Source organism: Oenanthe melanoleuca, chromosome 1A (genome assembly GCF_029582105.1).
Source record: "Oenanthe melanoleuca isolate GR-GAL-2019-014 chromosome 1A, OMel1.0, whole genome shotgun sequence".
In the NCBI taxonomy this organism is placed as follows: Eukaryota; Metazoa; Chordata; class Aves; order Passeriformes; family Muscicapidae; genus Oenanthe; species Oenanthe melanoleuca.
Window position 1 is genome coordinate 43,596,030 of NC_079334.1, and position 23,255 is coordinate 43,619,284.

Genomic DNA, 23,255 nt, shown 5'->3' on the forward strand with positions numbered 1-23,255 from the left:
AAATGCTATAAAATGATGGGGGTTTAATAGTCTTTAAATTGTAGTCAAAGGAATATTGATTTAAACTTAATACTGATCACGTTGTGAGAAATTCTGCTGTAAAGTGAATAGTTACACTTCAGGTTAATTTATGCTGATATGTCTGCATATTCTATGATTTCTATTCTCTGTATAATTAGACCAGGGCAAGAACCAAACATTGCTGTTCTTTATAAAGGAAAAGCTTGTGCCCCAGCCCAGCTGACAAGAAGGGTGGGTCTCCAGCTGTTAGGAAGAGGAAGAAGGTGGATGAAGGTAGTACCAGAGGCAGACAGGAATGGGAAAGGTTTGTAGAAGTCTCTTTCTATAATTGCAGCTGATAGTTTTTCTTGCTGTCCCCCCCTCCCCGCCACCTTTAATTAGTAGTTAATAATTTTACCCCACAAAAAGTTCCCTATTACAGCAAATCTGTAACTCAAGTGAATGTCCTCACCTGGGGTAAGAATATCCAAGATACAATCCATTCTATTGGTAGGATATTGATACAGCCACTCACTGACTGTCTAAGACTTCCAGTCAATTAGCTCTCAGTGAAGTTTTCCCTTATGACTTAATCCAATGGTTAATGGTGGGATTTTTCGTTTTTCCACTTCATTTGATCGTAGTTACACAGCATAATATGCAGACTTGAAGGTATGCAAACTTTCAAGTCCTTGAAATGCTTCAAGGAATCACCGTGTCACTGCACTACTGTATTGGCAGCAAAACTCCTCAAAAGACATTAATTTGCAAGGAAAACAGGCATTCAGATTGTGTGCAAAGAGTTGTCCAGATCCAGAACTGATGGAAGTCACTGTTCAGCTCAGACATCACATGGAGCTGTGCCATTTAACACCACCTGATCCGACCTCTGATAGAAACTTAAAAGGTATAACTTCTACTTATATTTCTGCATTGCTGATGTACTTGTTACTGGCACTAAAAATTATTTGGTAGAGCTGGATTTTCCAAATAACAGTACCTCACTCTGTTCATTTAAAGCCCATATCTCAGATCATGTATTGAATGAAGTATCAGAACTTCTTAAGTTCAGCGATGATTATTCACTGTCTGTAATGTTCAAAACACTTATATTTTTGTCTTTCAAGTGCTTTCTTTCTGATTTTTTTATCTTCCTTCCCCTGACATTAGTAGTGCTTTTAAAAAGAAAATTAAAGGTTACTGTGTTATGCTGCAAACAACAGACTATGCATACTGGTTTTAGTCTGTCAGGAGGTACTTGAACACAGCTATTCCTGCTTTCTCCCTTAGGAAGATAAACTGGGCTGCACCTTCCAGATGTTAGTCCTTATCCTGCATGCCCTGCCCTGCCTACCCCATGGGTAGCACTGACTAACAGTCTCAGTGGGGACTTTGGTTCAGGTCCACTTTTTTCCATCAAAACTCATTTTCAAATGATGGGAAATTCATTTGGGTAACTTTTCACCTTTTCCTTTTTATTTTTTAAGAATCCTTATGACCTGCCCTTTACAGGACTTCTCTTATTTCTTAAAATAAAGAACAAACAAAATACCCCAAACAAATAAACAACAAAAAAAGACATTTAAAAATAAAATAAATTTTTTCTCTTTGTAACTTTAGCTATCAGTGTTCTTGGAAGTTGTACTTTGAACATCTTTTGCTCTTGTTTTAGTCTATGTTTTGAGTCTTCATTTGAACGAGATGTTTTTCAATTCACTGCACTTAGATTTCCAACAGGTATTGCAGTATTTCATTAAGGGAGAGGGTTGACTTTGGCACAACACTGTAGTCTGGCCAAGGTGTTTAATCCATATGGGAGAATCAATAACTCAAATGTATGAGTCCCCAGGGGCACTGTGAAGGCCCATAAAAATGAATGAAAATCCAATTATCAGATGAAAGCTTTTCTCATCAAAGCCCAGATTCTGTTTTCTCATACAAATAAATTCTGAGTAGAAAAATACCCAGTGTTCCCAGTCTTAAAATGAATGACTATGTTGTTGATGCTGGCACTGTGATATGCTTTCTGGTTATCTGGGTGGGAATTTTTTTCTTACTTTCCACGGTTTTGTTAGTACTTGGGAAGGGCACAGTTCACTAAAAGGACTTAGATTCTTGCCTAAAAATTAGTGGTTTCTATTTTGCAGTACAGATAAGAAGAATCAAATACAATGTAATCTATTGATTCTCTATAGATTTATTACAGAAAAAAGAAACTACAAAAACAACCTAGTAGAATGAAAAGAAAATTGCACCATGTTTTGCTTTCTTAAGAGTATATTTTGATAATTCTTTTATTCTACAGAACTGCTTTTCTATTTTCTGTTTTCTATTTTTTTGATAATTCTTTTATTCTACAGAACTGCTTCTCTATTTTCTGTTTTCTATTTTAGCCAGTCCCAGTTCAAATTCTTGTAAATGGTGAATACTGAAGATAGAAGTGTTGTGTGATAATCTTCTTAATCTTGCAATGAAATAATGCTGAGAAATTTTAAAGATGATGCCAAACTAATATCCTGACAATTTAACTTTTCACATTTAGTTCTGACAAGAGGAACTGGTTGTGGAGCTGAATAAACCACTCCTGTGTCTGTGTTGTTGGGGGAAGGCTGGCAGAGTGCTCCGGAGACACAAGTTGGAACTGGCAGGATTTAATCTCTGAGGCAAACGTGGCTGTATTCTCTGTATTCTCACATGACCAGGACAAAAGTATCCTCAAGAGGTTGTGAATGTTGGCTACTTTTGGCCTAAGGGTGTCATGAACTGACAAAGGCAGAGCAGGATGACCCAGCTAATCCATTTTTTTAGGCGAATTTGGGTTGGGTTTCTTAGAGTAGAAAAAAAAAAAAAAAAAAAAAAAGTTGTTTTCTGACTTCACAAGGTAGAGATTTGGGCCTGAATGCCCTGGCTATCTACAGGAAACATCCATGATTATGAAACAGATTGTTCATACAGCAGCAAAACGGAATTGCAAAGAGTTCAAATGGGAATTGTGTTACTTGCATAATTGAATAATTGTATACTTGAATAATTTATTCTCTACCGAGGATCTATTTATGATGATCCATAGATGGTCCATATAGATTTAAATTGAAAGGAAATCATGCTGTAAGAAAATCAGAAATAAAAAATGAATGTAATCTATCCTGCCAGATCAAAACTTTGACTGCTATTGCAAATTGTACCTCTTCAGCCCTATGTGTGTCAGCATCAGGTTCCTCTCTGCTCTCCTGGTCCCAGGTAGAACTTCATGATCTGCAATATATTTCCCAAACTCTACCTGCCTTAATCTCTTGCTAAGGTAGCCAAGGTTGTTTTCACTTCACTCTGAAACAAAAGGACAGAAGATAAGTCATTTCCCTGGGCTTGTATGATGCTCCTGCTATTGCCCCTTGAGGACTCCTGAAGGTCATCTCATTAAGAGGGCAGATTCTGGGCATTTTTTCAACTCTTCCATAAAATTTTAATTGATTTGCACTTCACTCTTTAGGAGCAAAAGAAAGAATAGACTTTGAGTGAAACTAAGTAGCTATACCCATTCCCTTGTGCTTCCTTTTTTTGCCAGTGCAGCAGACCAAAGTATATTCTTTCTGCTGGTAGGTTGTAGCAGCTAATTTGACTAAGGAATATCATCCATCTCCATCACGAACTCTGGGGTCAATGAAACTCTACTAAAAGGTTTCTCACCTTTCCATCCAAATGTCCTAGAGATAAAGCACAAACCTGTTCAAGTACTGCTGTATGAATTGGGAGTTTTTAATATCATGGCTCACACTTTGAACAATCTTGAGAATTCTGGATTTGTGTTTCCTGCGTCCATTTCAGTATACCAAAAATTGTTAAAATTTTGTTTTACCCAGATTTTAGCTACAAATCTTATGAATTCTTCATTAACAATGAAGGAATCAGCACAACTTTGTGTAGGAAACATTACATTGCCATCTGGGGAAGAAGTTTAAAAAAATGTCAAATGAAAACATTTGACCTTGAAGATGTCTGGAAATTATGTCTGGGGAGGTGGATATAACTAGAAAGACATTTCCTTACAAGCCAGTGACCACTTTTCAAGACAATTGATGTAGCAACAAATACTAAGACTCAAGAAAGATCCTTGCCATCATTGTTATCATTTCCATCATTGTGATCATCACCATCGTCACTATTATTTAAATGAAATCATTATGGAGCTTACAATAAGTTTTAAAAGAAAACTTTTTAAAGTTATGAAGCTAAAAAATGAGAACCTTGATTTAAATCACAAATGCAAATTTTATATATAATACTGCTATTTTATTTAGCTAAAAATATAAAGTTTTTTTTTTAGTTTCAATATTATTGCTGTGCATTGAATTCCATGAAACTACCTTAATATTAATTTTGGTACAAAATGTTAAAAATTTGTTTCATTTTTACACATTTACTTAGATATTAAACAAAAATTTTTGCTTTAAGATGCTGTTCTTGCTTATTCACGAGTTCAGTTACTATCTGTATCAACCCCTTTGAAGGAATACTAGGAGTAAATTATATGCTAGCTATCACAGTGCATTGGAAATATTTGCCCATATCTCTAAATGTGTGAAAAAATGTCTGGCCTCAAATTATTTAATGCTGAGTAGCTCCAGCTTTTGAAGGGAAATATTGTACTTTGTCATGGAGAATACAGGCCTTCTGGCAAGCAGAGTCATGGTGTGAATACACTGCTTATTGATACATTTAATACAAATTACAATCTGCTGGAAATGTGATTCATATTCCTGATCCCTTCTTGACAAGACTCATGTTCCAAGATGATATATGTTTATCTGTAACTAACTGTTCCCAAAAAATACATGAGAAAAACATCAGAAAATAAATTCTTATTTTTAGCTCAGCAAGTGTGAGCACTGAATCTTGGAATTAAATGCATTTGCTGTGAAAGATGAGGTTAAAAACATTAATGTAGCATTGGGGTTTGTTTTGTTTGCATTTACAAAAGAATTAATACTGGATTGTCTGACCCTTCCACGTAGATAGTATCAAAGGAATGATACCACGGCGAGTTGAGTGCTTAGAGCTCTGGACTCATAGATTCATAGAATCATTAAGGTTGGAAAAGACCACCAAGATAAGCGAGTCCAAACACTGAACTTTCGAACACAAGCTGTGTTTGATCCTGTGGATCATGGATGAAGCATGCCCAGCACGTACACAGCTTTTAGGAAATTTCCCTCCCAAATGCTCCCCAAGCAGGAGTCAGATGGCACTAAGGGTGCACATGTGTCAACATTGCATACTGCAAGGGTGAAGCACTCTGTGTTTATATTGTGAACAGTGGTGAGAACAGATGATCAGAACTGGACTATTTGCTTTATTAACAAGGCTGTCTGCCCATGGAAGTATGAACACAACAGGCAAAATGACAAAGGAGCATCTCAGGTGATGTCCACACTGAAGGCACTAGCACAGGCACACCCATTGCTTTATTTTGTGCCACGAAACAATGCACTGAGTATCCAGCTGGGCATGAACACACCAAAATGTGCAATCAGTGTGTGGAAGTTGACATCATTGTGGATAAGTCCTGCTGGGGTGCCACTGCCTATTTCAGGAGTCCAGAGGACAGAGGTGCTCTGTGGCCCAGCACTCTCCCCACCTTCACCTCTTCCTTATTCCATGAGAATAAAAGGAAGACAAAGCACATCATTGCATCTCTTACAAACATATAGATGTGTAAATATCTTCATCTTTTGACTCCTTTCACTGTAAAGTCACCTTAGTCTGATACTTCTGGCATGACTCCCAAATGATTCTGCAAGAGAAAAGTGTTATGCTGTTATAGAGGTTTTGTTCTGCTAAGAATGAGACTGCTAAACTCGTCTTACTTGCAATTTAAGCAAGGACTGTATGCCATGAAAGAGCTGAATTTTGTATTAATTACCTGAGGGACACGACAAAAATTAGATTTTCAGTCACTGAAATTAAGAAACCAGACTGACTGAATAGCTGACTTATTTATTAATTCAGTAGTTACAGGTTTTCCTTTAATAAAGATTCTTTTCTGTAAATTAAAGCAGATAAGAGGATATAATAAATGTGAAACTAATCTAATCCTAGTGAATTTTAAGCTGTGCCAAGGCTGCAAGATACAATTAAATCATTGATAGAAGACAAAGAATTGATCTGAGACTTTGATATTTAATATAAAGAGAGTATTTTATGTGCACTATCTGCAAAATAACTGCAGGCACAACAGGATTATCGATAGAAAGTGACAGAATATTGTTTTATAAATCAATTTCTAACTCCATAATTTTACAATAAAAATATCCATGTCAGATATAGATATGTTTATATGTTAAAATTTAATTGTGATTTGATACAAACTGCATCTTGTAATACTCTGATTTTTTTTTTCTATATTGTGCTCCAAAGACGAAATATTTTCGCTGCCTTCAGGTTAAGAAATCAATTAAAATTTATAAATACTTTTTTGTCCTGAAGGGAAATGTGGGGTTGATTCAGACAGAAGTCACAAACTGAACTGCATTCAAATTATTCATGAACACTTTGCATCTGTAAGGGAAAGGAATTGTGCAAGCAGTACTGTTTTTCTAGAAGTTTCAACATTTCTCTAACACTGAACATTATGAAAATATATTGTTAGTATTCTAAGTAGCTAGAAAGTGTCATAATGTGGTAATGAATAAACATCCCTTACCTTCATGGTTAATATTTTGGCACTGTATAATTTCACATTTTTATCAATTATGGTTCACCTCTTAATAATAAAAATAGGAAAATGAAATAGAAATAATTCTGAAAATTCTTCTTTGAAAATTGTTTTGAGCTTTGCTTCTTTAAATTCAGCTCTTCATGGATTGCTCCACAAGTCTCAAAATTAATCTGTTTGCTTTATTAATTCAAGCTATTTTAAAGTATCTCATTTCTCTGGTGTCAAAGGTAATGTAAGTGTTTAGAAGAGTTTTCATTAGTGGCAAAAAATATTTAGACTTCACTGTTTGGTGAGTTGACCCTGTCTGGTCACCAGGTGCCCACCAAAGTCACTCTATCTCCCCTCCTCAGCTGGACAAGGGAGGGAAAATAGAATTAAAGGCTCATGGGTGGGGATAAAGAAAAGGAGAGATCATTCACCATTTACTGTGGCAGGGAAAGCAGACTCAGCTTGGGGAATTAATTTAGTGTATTGCCAATCAAAATCAGAGAAGGGTAATGAGAAAAAACCCAAATCCTAAACCCCACCTTTTTCCCTCCATCCTTCCTTTCTCCCCAGGCTCAACTTCACACCTGGATTCTCTCCCTCCTCCCTGCAGACAGGACAGTGGGGAGGGGAATGGGGGTTGTGGTCAATTCATCACACATTTTCTCTTCTGCTCTTTCCTCCTCATGGGGGGAAATGTTCCTCTTCACAAATGTTGCCCTGCTCCAGCATGGGGTCCGTGCCACAGGGGACAGTCCTTCATGGAGCTCTCCAGTGTGAGTCCTTCCCATGGGCTGCACTTTCACAAACTGCTCCAGCAAGGTTCCCTTCCAAAGAGTAAGTCCTTCAGGAACAGACAATGCAGTGTGGGTCCTCTGCAGGGTCACAAGTACTGACAGCAAAGCTGCCCAGCCCCAGATATGCTGCACACTCAGACTGTGATGAACATGATAAATCAGAAAAATGGCTTGATTAAAAAATACAAAAAACTAAATCCAAGGTTTGAAACCAAGTGCATATGCACATTTAAACATAGAAAGAAACAAATCCTCCATTTAGCAAAATGGCAAGGAGCAATTGCCATTCAGGAGAAGGTACTTGAAAAGCCATTTTATGTCTTAGGCTATTTAGAACTAGATCACTTACTACAAGAATAAAAATACCAAAAAAAAGTGCAAACATGATGATTGCTCAATCATACAACATCTCCTGTAAACAAAAGTTTGTCTCATTTGTCTATATTAAAGCATGGTTTGGCAAAAAAGTGCATCATGTAGAAATCTGTGGTTTCCTTTGTGGTCTCTAGGGAAAATGGGACTATTTGTCCCTGAGTAGGCTTTGAAACAATATTGTCAAATACTTTAATGTGTCACATGCAGAACAATTTTTAGGAGCCAATTCCATCCTATGCAACACTAGCTCAACAACATCCCTGTGTGCTGCCAGTTGTTGGGTTGCTGTGTAATTGAGTGGCACATTCACAGCCTGCCTCAGTATCAAGCAAATATATTTAAGGAAGCACAGATTGTAGACAGCAGGCAGTTACTAACCAAGCTTTCTGCAGCACATATGCTGCAGAACAGCAAATTCTAAAAGAGATGAAAATATAGGTTTGAGGGTCAGTGAACAATGCCAATTTGTATGATGCAATTGTAAAACCATTTGTGCCAATTTTTTCCTACGCCCATGAAAACATCTACAAATTACATAATAACTATAAAAGCTTGCAGCTTGCTCTTTGGCAGAAGAACAGTTCAAATTTTAGGATGTTTATATTACTTTTTTTAAATGTCTGTGGTTTGAAGTTGATTGCTGCTTGAACAGCTGGTACCTCTTTTTCTTAAGTCTTGGGGGTTTTTTTTCTGAAGTTTCATTGTGTTCTGTTCAAAACTAAAGTTTCAATGGCTAAATCATAATGTCAGAGCCAATGGGTATCTAGTGAGTGCCAACAGCCTGCCACCTTTTGGGTGCCTAATCTTAGGTCTGGATGAAAACAATAAGGTATTCAATGTAATGCAAAGGTCTGAAAGAACTCCTGGTAATTGTCCTCAGGGGCTGCTTGGGTCCCTGGCATGCTCTAAATAATATCTTGAGGAAGAGGTGATATACATTTTATTCTTCTGCAAGTGATATGTACCCATATAATTAGATTTCTGGTCCACACTTATGGGTTTTTCAGACAGGGAGACATTCTTATATAAACCAGTTATTCTTTTCATTGTCCTCTTATTGTATACACTATGAAAAAAGAACATTAAAACAGTCTTTTAAATATGATTATACTGAGTGCTCTACAAACAGATAAACCATTCCTTCCACATGATATTCACACATTTTTAAGACTAAATACCACATTAGCAGGTGGCCAAAGATAGAAATTATGGGTCCTTTTCAGACAGTAATCTGAAAGTGTGAATATTTTCCTAACATAGTTTGTTTGGTTTTCACTCTATGCATCAGCTGTTGAACACAGAGGCTTCCAGCTGTCCTGTCCTTCAGCAGTTTCACCACAAGCCCATACTCACAAATAACAACATTACTGAAAATAAATGCTAGCCAGTAAATGAGAGTGCATCTTTTCTGCCTTCATCAGCTACCCATGGCTCTGTATCTTCCAGTGACAATGCAGTGCAATATGTATTTTAGATACCCATAGTGGTGTAGTTAAAGAAAGAGGCCAAGATATTCATCTTTTTAGAAAAGGCAGCTTTGAAGGGTAAGTCTTTAAAAGAACAGCTTGTTTATTGAAGAACAGAGATTAATTTACAGGTATCATTTTAAATACAAATCAGTTATAATATATTCTTAGAGGTTCTTCCTAAAAATGTTTGTCTTCCTAAATATGAAAAAAATCAGACTGAAATGGGTAAGAAAAAAGAAAATGAGATGGGTGAAAGGATTAAGAACCTTTAAAGTATTCTTTAAATAAAAATGTGAATACAACAACCATGGAGAATAAACAGAAATGGGCCCAAGGATACCAGTGAATGCACTTGAAGTTCAACCTAGCTTCATAGTTTCAAGTACGCTCCTTCATGTAAATCTCATTATTTGTTTATGTCTACTGTAAAAGCAGGTTGGTGGCTTCTTCTGAGAAACATCATATGTCAAAAACATTAGTTCTTCTATAAAGTGTTCCTAAATGGGAACTACATCTGTGAATGTGGTAGATTTTTTTAGTAGCAGTCCAGTAGATGGCTAGTGATATTCATCCCAGTTCCACCAACAAGAAGAGATAAAGATGGAAAGAAATGGTGGTGGGAATCAGAAGTCAGCTCAGCACCAGCCACTGTGGAGGGCTTGACTGCAGATGGAGTCAGAACAGCTGCTCCAAACAAGACCAGCACAGCACTGAATATTTCCTGTGGATTTGTGGTCAAGCATGTGATTACTTGAGGAAAATGGGCAGGTTTGAGTAGGAGTCAGAGCAGCTGTCTTCCATTCTCTATACTGGGTTATTTCTCAGATTTGAGATATGGATTATTTTAATTTTCCTTTAACATTGTCAGAGAAATGTGTGCGAAGTACTGACTTTTTCAATATCTGTAGGTGTCATAGTAAAGGAATTTAGAGGAGTCCCTGGAAATCCCTGGAAATTTGGCACTCTCTGAGAGGTTTAGTATAGATTTTGTTTACTGGATTTGTCTGAGACAATTAAATCAGTTGGAGAGTTTGATCCAAGTTGAGTTAAAAGCTTGAGCTAAAGAAGTATAAGAAAAAAAAATTGTACTACTTCCACATGATAAGTTTTCATTGAAAGATTATCAGTTTATGGAAAAATAAATAAGGATTCACCTGAAAAATTAAACAATGTGATTAGTCAATTTTGTTTCTCAATAAATTGGAGGTGTCTTTCTATTTTGAATTTATCTCAATATTATTTTCAATGTCCTATTTTAAAAAATACGCTTTAGTTACTTGACTCTGTCTCTGAGAAAACAGAGATGGCCCAATGTGTTATGGTATGCACAGATTTTAAAATTATCTGGGATCACTGTCTGGGAAGTCATACCCCAAACCTCATACCAGCTCTTGAAAAGAGTAGAGATGAGTGGCACTCTGCAAATATAGATGGCATTATAATCCATCTAGTGCTATAGGTCTATGTCAGTTTTTGTGCTTTCTTCATACTGTTACAGCTACTTGAGCTTCCAAAGGATATTTCTGCTATTTCTGTCCTTCTGGATAGCTAATAATACCTGCATTGTGTGAAAAAGAATTATGAACTAAAACTCCTTGGACTTCAAATGCAAATCAGCAAGAAGTTAATAACCAGGCAATCACTGACTCATAAATCTCTTATGGAAGAATATAATTAAAAAGCCTCTGGGCATGAATAATGCCTTCATGTTTTGAAATTTGTCATATCAAGTGGCATGCTAACTTTATGAACTGAGGATTCTAGTAATTTTTAGCACACAGGTACTTCATATTATAATTAAGAAAATGGCCTGTTATTCCTCCCAAAGGAAAAGCATCCACTGGGAGACACCATAGTTTGATGAAAAGGCACATCACTGAGAGGTAAGGCCTACATTGCAACATGCAATTATTTCCTCCAGAAATTTGTTCATCTTGCTCTGGCCACTATTGTATTATGAAATCATACAATTATTTAGGATAGAAAGGACCTTTGGAAGAGTCCAAACCCCTGCTCAAGATAGGTCCAATTAGTTCAAGTTGCTCAGGGACTTGTCTAGCAGAGTAAGCAGAAGAGAATTTAAAAACTTTTTCCATTTTATTTTTAACTCAAAGTCCTGTTTTTGTAACTAGGCAAGATGTACTTATGGAGAATTTAGGGAAGATTATATAGTCTATTTTTCATTAAAGCCATAATACTTATTATATTTCCCAAGCCCACTCAAGTTCTACCAGTACACAAACTGTCGAGAAGCTTCCTGCTGTAATGGATTTCATCACGACTTATTCTTTACTTTTGCATTTGAACTAGAGTTACATGAATTATTTATTAGTATACTGCAAAGTTTTGACAATGTAGTGGAAAATCTTTTATGGATCCTTCAGCTCTATAAAGCCTTTTGTTTTGTTTTGTTCTCAGATTGCAATTTATGCTGCTTCTATTTATTTATGGGTTTTGTCAGCAAGGATTTTACAGGATGGGATGATTGGTCTGGATGCATTCTCAGAGCTAGTTCATCACTACTGCTGGCCTGCTACTTCCATACTGCTTGATTGGAAGCTTAGTGAATCAAGTGAAAACATTCAACTCTCTGGAGTTACTCTTTGTGCCTGATTGCCTGAGAATGGCCGAAAAAATTTCATGTTGCTTGGTATGTATTTTGGAAGCCAATATCTAACTTAGGCCACAGCTCTGCTCTTGAATCTGGGAGCTCTTGATTTTGGCTCAAGTCTTCAGGTATGAACCCAGACACATCTGACTGAGGCAGGGGGAAAAGGACATCACACTCTCCTCACCCTTCCTACCTACACACTGGTGTCCCTGTATCCACAAATGAGACCAATGACCATGCTGCCCTCCAGCACCTTCTCTGCTGGGATGGCTGGAGAATCAGGCTGGTGAGGGTGGAAAAGGTGGCACAGGAGTCCTAGCTGGGAGGTTTCGTGGGCAGTTAGGGACATGATGGAGGGAAGGAGCAGGAGACAATCTTGAATCTGTGGAGACCATCTCCAGAGAAATCACCTTTCTGTTGACTATTCAGACAACAAAGGCAGGTTAGCTGACTGATATAGTTATTTAAAGCTGCCCTGTATTACTTCTCTGTTACACACACAGAAGGACATAATTGTTTGAAAAGGTGTCTCAGAATAGCCCAAAATCACAGCAAGATGGGTAAGGGATTAGTAGGCATGATACCTTGAGGGATCCACATAAAATCTGAGTGAGAAAAGTTAGTACTGTGGATGATAAAAGTGAGCTTTTTGTCTGGGTAAGATTAAATGTTCAGTGAGAAGAGACATGACAAGAGAGAGACAGAACATTTATTTTCTGTTACGGGGGCAGACAGCCTTGGAAGTGGACTCATTTATCACTGATTGACAAGTAGGCTAAATTTTTAAAAATGGAGGAGTGATACTAAGACAATTATATCTTGTCCTTGTCTTTGTTTATTTGTGATAGAATTCTGGATAAAGGAGATATGGTAAGTATTTTAAACCTTCATTTCATTTAAACATTAAAAATAATGGTTTTGTGACCTACAGAGAATCATAGAATCATTTTATGTTGCAAAGTACCTTCAAGGTCATCCAGTCCAACCTCTAACCTAGCACTGCCAAATCCTAATTATGTCCATCCCACTCAGCCAGCCAAGGTTTTTTTAGGAAAATGAGGCTGCCTCTGCTACTTTTTTTTTTTTTTGTTACTTCCACCCACAGTTTGTTTAATTTACTAGCTTAAATTCAGACTAGTTACAATCAGATTCTTCTGTCTGTCTTTGTTTTCTGAATGCTTTTCACCATATTCTTGTCTTCATTGTAATTCTTAGTCTGAGTCTTAGATAAGCCTGAAACATCTCCAGAGAGGTCTTCTGTTTTTCAGCTATCTTTCCATAGTCTATCTTCTTTCATTTAATCTAAGCACACACCACAAAGATGCTTACTTCATTTCACTGCCAGTGTTACATGAAATCTTGCCTGGGGTTTTTGTGGAAACAGATGTGAGTCATACTCCAAGCAGTAATGCCTTGTATGGATTGTAGGCTTGATTGAGAGGAAAGAGTGAAACTGGGAGATTGGACAACCAAAAAGGTAAACTTCCCAGTGATTTCAAGTCTACTTTAAGTCTCCTATCTATGCACAGGTGTGTGAGGCACAGTGGCTAAATGGGTACAGCTTTGGCACTCAGTGTTTCTGGGATTGTCACAGAAGAGCCTGGGGCTAATGGGTGACTGTGGAATCTGGAGCCTGCCAATATCTGCAGTTTGGACAATAGCCATACCCTGCAAAGAGTGAATTTCCCAGGGACCATTGCCTCTGAAATTGTGTGGAAATTTTGTCTGTGGTGTCCTACAAATCTAAACCAGCTGGCAATGCCATTTAGAAAAGTAAGTCAGTAGAACAAGCTGAATGGTTCACAGGACCCATGTCTGGATAAGGATAAACTGTTCAGCCTGTGTATTGCCCAAAACATTTACACACTCTCCTGTAAATGGATTATGTGATATTCTACAGAGCAGTACAAATAAATCCAACTCAGGCAAAGATATGCTGAGCAGGCTGCTTGTTGAAAGCCACAGAATGCACAGACAGACACAGACATAGGCACATATGTATATGCTACTTCAAATGCTTATAAAAAATAGACACATTTAATTTCAAGGAGGCTTTTTGGAATCCCACCAGGGTAGGGTTTAGGGAGTTTTTTTCATGTTTTTAAACTCAGCTTCTATTTAAATGGAGGGCAACGAAACATCCACAACCCTTAGGAAGTTAAAAATAAAGAAAAAAAGAAGTCACTTGGTGCCTCCGTTTCCAGGGAATAATAATCTTCCTTTCCTTCACCTCTCAAATTTTAACAGCTAATTTGAAACTATCTCATGTGGAATGACTTCCATGTTGATTTGTTCTGCAGTCATCCTGTAGCTATGGATATATTGACCAGCATATAGCTCTCCAAATCCTCTTTCTTGCCAGTTTTTTTGAAGATATGTGTGGCATTTGCCTATTTTTGGTCATCAGTCTGGTAATTAGGAATTTAGGCATTTCTTGTTTAGGCAAGCTGGTTTTCTACTCTATCTGTCTTTTTTCTTGCAAACCAGGCTTAATTGCACTTGCACATCATGGAAATTGTTCTTGACATCAACCAGCTCCCCTGGGCACTCTTGCCTGTGAGAACAGCCTCCCAGGGCAACCATTTTAACACTTCCCTGAACAAGCATAACTCCACTAATCCTAAAGTCCAGCATTACAGTTTTTAAGAAAAATTTAGGTTGGAACAGCCTCCTGGAAATCATCTCATCTTGTCCCACAGCCAAGATGGGTCCAACCTATCTTGGGTTGCTCAGGACCAAGGACAGAGATTCCGCAATATACCTGTACCCCATCTGTTCCGCTGTTTGACTACCTGCAGATTTGAAAATTTTTCTATCAGAATTTGCCTTATTTTAACTTGTGACTCTTGCCTCTCAACCTGTCACTGAATACCTTCAGGAAGGGTCTGGCTTCATCTTTCCTATACCCTTGCACTAGTTACTCTGTTAGCATTCTCCCTTGTTTCAGGGCCCACACTGTGGTCACTGCAGCCCAAATCTGTCCTTGACTGCCATATCCTCAAACAGTTATTCTTTGTTTTTGAGTAGAATATCCACAGGAGTACCTCCCATGCTGGAAAAAATCTTCCTCAAAAATCTCAAAAATCTTCCTTCTCTGTTGCATGGGTGATGAATGGCAGAACAACTTAATTACTTATGTTTAACCAGAAATGAAATTACTAGAACTTGACTAAATTTTTAGGTTAGCCAAATCTATGAGCACCCCAGAAATGCACTATTTATTAGCCTGTGGCACTGACATGAACAGCATAGACATAATAAATAATTTTTCAGAATTTAACTAGAAAGTGTAACTACAGTTATAATCTGAAAGTATTTCCTGTCTTATAGGTATTGATGTGAAGAACACTAAAGTCTATTTGAGTATCTTTCTTAGAAACTTTTCATTAGAAGACATTAAGAATAAAAGTAAGATACCACACAAGTTGATCTTTTTAATACCCTGAGAGCTTATCTCAAAAGGGCAGAAAAGCCTACTTGTATAATTACAGTTTTGCAGTCAATCATTTAAACCAATAACTGTAGTTATATTTCTGACCACCAGTGTTATTATTATTATGCTGTTGTGCAGAATTTAAAATGATAATTAACACCATATGATCAACTACCTACTGATGGTTTTAAATGTGTTGCAGTTTTCTGTAGACGATTTGCTGTTTAGTTTTTAATTAGGATTGGGAAATCAGATAAAATGCAAGGCTTTGGTTCTTCACATAGGAATATGCATCATTGTAGACTTATCTTGCTTCCTCAGCAATCCTTTGTGAGACCATGTATGAGATCTCTCCTGAAAGTTCTTCAGGAAAGCAGTGGAGTAAAATATGGTTCCCTGGCAACCTTTTATTACTTAATCATTTCCCACTAGAACACAGTGGGAAACACAGGACAAAACTATATTTGGATATATTTAGCATAGAGATTTACGACTTTTAGGAAACTTCAAGTAGTACACAATGTGACTGTGTCTTCCTCAGCAACACAGGCTACTTTGGGCACTTCTAATCAACATTCAGATCTTTACACTCACTTGCCACGGCTGAACTCAGGGTGTTAGTTCTTATATTATTACACTTTAAGGTCTAAGATATTTCAGATAATCTGAAATAATATCAGAAGCTTATGGGTAAAAACATCTGTCCTTCTTTGTGTGCTGTAGTGTAAGAAGTGTGTTGCATGTTCTATAGATAAATTTTTTACATAATGATAAGTACTTTGAAAACTCAAGAAACTCAAACCAGACTTTGAAAATTAGTGTCTACTTCTCGTCTTGTTCACCTTGTGCCTCAGCTCTGCCTCTCTAAAGGAGGGCTTGTAACATGCACTCTCTCAAAAGCATGCTATAAAAATGCAATTATATGTATACAATGCTCAGATACTGGAAAGACAAATACTATAGAGGAAGTCTATAAAGAATTCCCATATTCAATGCAAAGTTTGATTGGTGTGTAACACCTCAAGCTTGAAGGTGATCATCAAACAGTAAGCTTTTGAACTCTGTTTAGTGCCAAATGACACAGAGATTAAAAAAAATAGCAGCACTCATACTTTAAATTTAATCTCTATTATAGGCACTGGAAAGATGTAGTCTTCCACATTGTCCACCAAAATGTGTGTTATGGAGGTTATGCAGATTGGCTACTCCATTTAACCATTTCATTTTGAAGCTGTAAAAATCTTGTAGCCTAGTGTTCATGTCTGTGTGTATATGGCTTTACTGGAACAAAATTTTGATCATTGCAAGTAAGTGACTATATGCAGATGAGATGTTCCTTTTCAATTTTGCAGTTTATATCGAGATTATTCATGTCGCTATCTACCCAAATGTGGCATAGTCTTCAAAAATATATTCACAGTCTGATGATTTTCTGGCTCTACTAATGTTTTTTTGTTCTGTCTTATTTTTCTAATATTTTATGTTACCAGCTATGGATCTGTCATTTACATTTAGTTCTGTTGTTATTTCTCTAGCAAAGATTTCATAGGGTGTTTCTATCTCACTAGATTCAAAAATTGCCAGAGAAATTAGTTACTGTAACCTCTTTTGGAGATATTCTTTCTGATCAAATATGGTCAATTCCAAGCCACTGAGACTGGAGTAGGTATTTTTCCATGGTACAGAAGAATTTAGTATTCGTTGATACTGACAGGATGTATGTACTGACTTGAATGTATATGCTCTTATTTGAAAATGTCCTTATAGGTGGAGAAAATGAAATTAAATTAAGGCAATTGGAACTTAGGATCTTTAACAAAGGGATCAAATACATCTCAATTTGGTGTATTTCACCCTGAAAAGATGTATAAATCTTTTCACAATCATGCCTGTCAAGGATGAATCAGTATTTCCTTGGCTTATGACTGCATCTGTCAAAATTTAAGATGTTACTTTGCCTCTGTCACTGTGACATTAATACAATAATTTATCCACCTGGGTGTCAAGATGCTGGTTGCTGTTTGCTGGGGACCTTGGAAATGCAAAGTGGCAGTATATATTTTTTCAAGTATTTCATGTGTACGCACTGCAGGGAAACAAGTTGATCTCATCTGCTTAAAACTACTGCAATTAAAACCCATGTGTGCAACCACTTGTTTGTGGAGACAAAAGCTTAATTATATTAATATCTCTTAGTTGCACATTTGTCCTGGATCTGCATCTATTTATTTTTATGGTATTTATGGAATTCTTCATGGTCTCTAAGAAAAAAAAACAGAACAGTGCCCCCAAAACAGTAATTTTTGTCAGACATGGAAATTATCTTGCCTTGAAATCTCTCTGAAGGAAAGATCATGTCACAGCAACTCATTTTTTATTGTAGTTCTTGTAACATTAATCCATTTAATTCAGCTTTCAATCAACCCCAGCTCAGAAAAGAGTATGATTTGAGAAGAGCCCTGTATTATTCCTCTCAGATACAAGTTTTGATAGTGTTCATCACCGCTGAGGGAGAATGAGGTGTTTACTCCAACATCCTTGGCAGTATTTTCCCTTTCTGGATGCAGTTGTGTGCAGTCAGGGGAGGCTGAGGTCTGTCTCTAGAGAGGGGATGTGCTGGGGACAGAGCATGGCTACAGAGCAAGGTGAGAGCATTGTGCTTTTACAGAACACAGCAGACGGTATGAGCACAGGAGGAAAGGTGGGAACAATGTCAATTACACAAAAACATGTTTTTCTGTCAATCCTAGTCTGTTTCCAGGGTGAAAAGCCCATGCGTGACTTGTCCCTTTTTACTGTTAAGACGTGTTTAAATGGAAATGAGAAGTTTGTATAGGAAAACTTACAGCCTTTTAGAAACATAGAAATTAATTTTTCATGAATGAAAGGGACTCAAGTGTAGTAACATGTTAGCATGGAGGAAGTGCCTCCTTCTTCAGCTTTTGTGTCAGCTGCTTTTCCTTGTGACTGTTCACATCAGAACAATTTTTTTCCACCGTGTTGCATACAGAAAAAGCTTGTCAGTACTTTCAGTTTATAAAATTTCTATATATAAAATTTACTGCATGGAACAATTTATAAAGGAGAATATTTCCTCTGCTTCATATCTTGTTGGAACCTCATCTGAGCACTCATTAACTGTGTCTGTAACATGAAGCAGTTCTGTAGGAAAGAGGGAACAATTTTGTACATTTTTCATACTGCCTAGGTAAATTTTTCTTTTGAAAGATTTGTCTGTGGACTCATTTTGATTGTATTTTAGTTGAACTTCCTGATATATTTTGCAGGACTTCACTAAAGATTCCCAGCAATGATTTCCCAAGTCACCAAAGCCTGTCATATCTCAGTGCAATGTTTTATTCAAAATAATATCTGCTCACTCTCAGTGCAGGAATTCTGGAACTGTGGAGGAATATATATCACAAGACCTTCAGAAAATTGATACATTTTACTTTCATATGCAAACTTGCCATTCTTATAACCCTAACTTGTTTTATTGCCAGTCTGAAATTACCTGAACATTCCCTTCATCCTTTGGCAGCAGCTGCTGAGCTTCTTTATGAATATTAATGATTGCTTCTCATAGACACGATTTAATCTGCATCACTCCACAAATATATGGCAGCAAGTTCATTTATTATTACTTTTTATTTGTATTTTTTTCTTGTCTTTTTTTCTTCTTTTTGCCATCAGAGAAGGAAAGACTCAATTCAGATCTCTTTGTTGACTTTATATTGTGTTGTATATTTGCATTCCAGGATTGTGTTCTTGGTCCTAGTCTTTCTCACAGAAGAAACTGAAAATCAACCCTTTCCCTGCTAATCCTGTTCTGATTTGAAGATGGCTATGGCTGGTATCCCAGCACTGCTTTGTATCTCAGCTTTACTGATACACTCTCTCCTCTGAAATTCCAGGGCACTGTTTTTCCATAGTCACTGTGGCAGTATTTTCTCCATGTGTTGTTCTGCTGTCTTTGATCCCATCACTTTGTGCCTACAGACCTCTGTGTTGTTGTTAGGCTGGCTTCTCATTGGAGGTGGCTACCACAAGCCTGAGACCTGCACCCTTCTCTCCCTCCTGCCTCTTTCCATCTCCTATTGCTTTGCAGATTTCTGTTTATAGCAGAGAAAAAGCAAGCACAGATCACAGCAAGGTCAGTAGCATTATTTAAAGATGGGATAAATGTTATGCAATGATACTTGTACATATGAACTTAACAGAGAATGCTTATGCAGTACTTTCACAGGGACTTTAACAGGGACTTTAAACAAACCACGATGGAAAGTATTAAGGGGAAAAATGTGATGGAAATCATCTTCCTTCCTTCCTTCCTTCCTTCCTTCCTTCCTTCCTTCCTTCCTTCCTTCCTTCCTTCCTTCCTTCCTGTGGCACCATTCAGCAATAAGATACTCCTTAAATGTGGAGCTCAGCTGTTTTAAAGTCAGTCCAATGTCTTTTACAAAAGAAAAAGCATGTTCACTTTAGAAACAGCTGTGGGATTTGAAAATACTACCTTTATCCCAAACTCCAGCTGTTTATTACTGATCAGTACTGGGAAGAATGGGTATCTGGGAGTGCTGCTCATGAGATGTCTGACTGAGTGCAGTTCAAACCTCCCAAGTGATGTTACAAGGCTGCGTCACCCTTGTAGCAGATTTTGGCTCCAGAAACATCCCCTTTCAGCAAGACATTGTTTTCCAACTAACACAAGACTTTATTAGAGACAACAACAACATAGCTGGTCTATTCCAATGCTAAGTCACTGCTGAAAGTGATCCAAACTAAATGTGCACATTTCAGTGAGCTCTAGCCCATTGTCCTCCTGTGGGGTCTGTAACCTCAAGTCCCTGAAATCTGTGTGAGGGGCAATTACTGAACAAACAAATGGAAGGGGCTTTGAGTACCTTAGGGATTATGCAGCCTGGGAAGTGCAGCTATGGAGGACTGTGAGTGTTGTGAACCTGGAGAGATCTGTACTACACTAAGAATTAAGAGGCCGTTGCTTTGAGCTTTTTATTTCTTTTTCCTGTGAAGAACTGTCTTTTCTGAGTAAAACCCCCAATTAATCCTGAACCTTTTCTGGTATAGATTCCATCCAGCCACTCTTAAAAAGGAAGAAAACCTGAGTAAGTCCTATCAAAGGATCATTCTCCTCTTCCAATCTTCCAACACACTGGTTTCTTTTACAGTATTTTTGGTCTTCTCTTTTTTGATGCTGTATGAGCCCTTACTTACTTTCATCATTTTCCAGGGTAGGGCTGGCATTATGCCAAGAGCTAGACAGTTCCATTTTCTTGTTAGTTTTTTGTTTTGATTTTTTTTCTCATTTATAAGGACTAGTTTTAACTCTTTTTAGTGTTTTGAGTCTGTGGTTTTCATTATTATTTTAAAAATGCCATACTATTTCACTGTGATATTTTCTAAGTGCTGCTTATTGTTAACATCAGAGCAATAATTTTAACATCGACCTAATTTTGGAATCCTTCCTGATCAGAACAGGTGAAGTATCCCTGTCTGTCATGGAAATAACTTTTGGTTGACCAAAAAATGAAAGTAAGGCAGGGTCTTACATGTTTCATGAAAGTCAGTACTTTGACAGAGGAGAGAGATTGTCCTGGTGACGCGATGGACAGGCTGTAGAGAATACATGCCTTATATACAAATCTATAAAGCACTAGACTTCATTGGTACTACCACTTGTGTAGTTTTTTGCTTGATTTTCTGATCTTTCCTCTTCTGGTTCAGCTGCTCAAAATACATTATTCACAGTGACAGTGTTAGAAATCCATCCCCACCCTGCACATGCCTGGGCTTTTGTGCAGGTATCCTTTGAAGCTGCTTGCTGCAGTTTTCCCTGTGGTGGTAGGGAAAATTTTCTCCTTTACTCATACTGTAAGATCCTGTTCATTACCCACTTCTACTGACAGAGACTGGCCCATAAGAGCCAAGGCCTTGACTCTGTAAGGATTTAGTCTTTTATTCACTTGTACTTATGTGAAGCAAGTGGGTAAATAAGGCTGCAGTAAAATTTCAGCATGGGCTCCATGTTGACATCCCTCAATAATCCCCCAAACTCATATCAGATCTCTCCCATGGTGTTGCTTTCCATCAATAAGAGAAGAAATCATATACAGAATTCTGAACATATGGAAGCTTCCCCTTTTAAAGTGTTTTAGAGTCTTGCATCTCAGTCTGAAGCAAAATCAGCAGCTGCCTTTATTCTATTTATTAGAAATACTGTCTTTTTGTAGTCTGAAAAAGATCTGGTATCTAAATTTGCTCTTTTTGGCTATTTTTTTTCCAGTATGTCTAGTCAGACAACACCCATGAATGCATTTAATAAAAGCATTAATGAATTTAAAGAGCAGTGAGGGAAATTTAGGATGGATATTGTGGAAATACCTTCTAGTGGGAATATTTGGACATGGAATTAGGTTGCCTAGGAAGGTAAAAGAATCTCCACCTCTATAAACTTGCAGACTCTTGTTTGACAAATGTCTGCCAGGAGTTATTTAGTTGATCCTGTCTTATACAGATAGAAAAGTAATATGACCTTTAAAGTCCTTCTCAGTTCTATTTCTTGTGCTTGCTAAGAAAGAACAGCATGTATGAATTAGGAGCCAGGAATAATCATGCCTCCTCCCAGATTCTCTAACAATCTTAATAACAGGGCTGTAATAGGGACTAAAACACTCATCTTCATGAAGCCTCAAGGTAGTCTGCAATAATCATGTGCACTTTAGAATAGCAGAGGAAGCATCACCATTAAATACAGGAGTTAAATGTATTTTTAGACATATAAAAGGACATGTTGTTAGTAGCCTAGCAACAGGCTCATCATCCAACATTGTGGTGCATTTAGAGAGACACAGATGTGCTTGAATGACTACTTTGAAGATAGAAGAAGTAAAAATAAACTGGAAGCTCTCCTGCTTGCTCATCTCCATCAACATCAGCAGCATCAATTGTAAGTTTCTGCAGGCTGTTTTCATGTCAGCCTTGCTGATTTCCAACACTGTCTTCAGATGTGGTGGGGTAATGTCAGTAATGAGGATACTGTGGAGAAACAAACAAACAAAAAAATCATCTGATAAATGAGATCCTGGATCTAAAGACCATTAATTTGTTCCCTTAATTGAGTGGCAGTGTTTTCCCAAGCAATCATGACAAAGCAACAACTTTTTTTCATTTTTGAAAATATGATTTTTTTTTCAAATTAAGGCGGGAGAAGGAAGGAAGGAAGGAAGGAAGGAAGGAAGGAAGGAAGGAAGGAAGGAAGGAAGGAAGGAAGGAAGGAAGGAAGGATGCACCCTGACAGAATCCAGATGTAAATGAGCCATTTTATTGTTCATAAGCAATGACATACAGTGGGGTCCAGATTCTTCTCAGATGGCTGCAACCAGTTGGCAGTAAATAAGGGCAGGAATAAAAATAATCCTGTTTTGCTGTGGAAGACTATGGCAATGACTCTGGAGAAACTCTGAGGATGTGCTGTATAATTTTTACAACATGTTTTGTGGAAAATAAATCGCATTTTGGAGAAGGTAGTGCTAGGGATGTATGCAGGAATGAATGTAGTCTCTTGAGTATGAGGGATTTCTAAGGGATTTTAAAAGCTTGTCTCTAGAGGACCTGGACAAAGACACTCCTTGGGAGCTAACATGTTTTCTTGTGTTTCAGAATAGTTTCACATCTGCAAGGGAGTACGAGTATGCCTCTGGTCAAAATTAGATTGACAAAATATGCTGTGAGAGGCAAGTCTGTACTTGGGAGAAAGCTCAAGCCAGCTCTACAGATGCAGCAGAGTTTGATCCTGCCCTATGCTTAACTGCACTTAGCAACAGTAATTCATTTGAGTTCATCTTCTCCT